Here is a 1,853-nt window from a genome sequence, read left to right on the forward strand (position 1 = left end):
TTACAATGACTTCTGTCACTAATAGGCAGTTATCATGCTTTTCACTTTAGAATACTGTTCCACATAATTAGAAATTATTTCTGAAGGAAAGTTGTTAATACTTGAGTAATTACTAGTGGGTTATAATGACCTTCACTTCAGAAGTAATTATACATGATGTATTATATGCATTAACTACTGTATGAAAATGTATGTAGGTTTTTAGGAGGTATGAAAAATAGAAGTTTTTTTGATTTGCTAACAAGGAACTAATGCATTCAGTTGAGTACTATTACTTACTCATTTGTTCACTGAAGTTTGATGTTAGTTATAGTAGCTACTAGTATTACTCATGTTCCTGTGATATTCATTAATGCTGGAACAGTATTCTATCTCAATCTGTTATTTACCATGTCTTTGTAGTTTCTAAGACAAAATAGTTTCAAAATAAATCCTAAACCCTTTTTGTCCCTGTGTACATATTTGTCTTAGGATTAGATGGTCTTCCATAGATTTCCATAGATTTAACAATGTCACATTCGTGTAAGATGGCTCAATCACTTGTGCTATAGAGGACCACAATTGATTTTTTTAATCAAAGACAATCTAGAAAAGTACACCCCCCACTGAGGCACTGATAACAGGCAATCAAAATGTCATTTTTTCATTGCTAAAACATCTTACAGACAACAAAACTGGAGCAATGTCGGAAATGATGTCATTAGGGAAACTTTTATCTTAGGAGGTTAAGTTAAGAATCATTTTTTTTCCAATCATCTATTTGTACCGTGTGTTAGATAATGTATAAACTAATCAACTTATCACTTGTCAGTGTAGGTCCTAAATGAATTTAGCTCAAGACAATGCAGCCAGCTGTGGGCACCCCCGCATGTTTGGACCCCGGGGCTTCAGCCCCTCCTAGCCCTTATATTAATCTTATAATTATATTATATTTATATTAAGCCCTGCTGAGGAAATATTCTGTCTTTAGTCTGGGTTATTTCCCCTGTGATTTTCAGATAATTATTACAGGTTGTAGACAGAAGATGAGACACTTCACTGTATTACCTGCCTGTGAGTGCTTTCCCACTCTCCTGCATAGAGCAATGAAAGCTCATTACTGAAATATGGGGTCTGAATCTGAAACTTGATGACCAGGTGAAAATGAGGGGGACTAGGAAATCTATGTTATTGCAAATTCACATATAGCATTATATGCAGCAATGGGGTGAACAGTACAAGGATTATTGACTGAAATATTACAGTACTTTGGTTGTAAAAACATTTAGTTGGCATTAATAGCCCAGCTTACATTTCAAGTCACTGGTGATTTTGGGTTCCTAGGTTTCACAGCTGATTGTGCATAAAACCACCTTGTTTTAAGTAAACTTGTTGATGCCAGGCACCTTTTTCTTTTAAGAGGTTGTGAACTTTCTTAATTTAAATTGACATTTTTAATTTGCCTCTGCAGTCAGTTTCATTTAAATGATGGATTGCTTTGTATGTGTATAATTGAACTTTTGAGAAGGAAATAGCCGACAAGGTATCAAAAAAGAGGAAGAAGAAAAAACGGCTTGTGTTGCTGCTTCATTAATCAGAGTGGAAAGGTTCTGGACCCAGATGGGAGCGAGGGCTGGCAATCAGACGAAAGGCCCAAATGAAAGGGCCTAGCCAGCCTCTTTCTCTTCCTGCTATACCACTCTAATGAACACTGAGGGAAAATATTTTCTGTACCTTTTGCTTGTGTCCAGCCAACCTGTTGTCAGACAACCAAACTAAATAATTGTGTCTTATAAAGAAATAAAAAAGAATAATTAATCCCTTCAGACCCTGCGTCCACCGAAATGGACATCACATAAATTTTTGTTTAAACC

The sequence above is a fragment of the Garra rufa genome, chromosome 12 (genome assembly GCF_049309525.1).
Source record: "Garra rufa chromosome 12, GarRuf1.0, whole genome shotgun sequence".
In the NCBI taxonomy this organism is placed as follows: domain Eukaryota; kingdom Metazoa; phylum Chordata; class Actinopteri; order Cypriniformes; family Cyprinidae; genus Garra; species Garra rufa.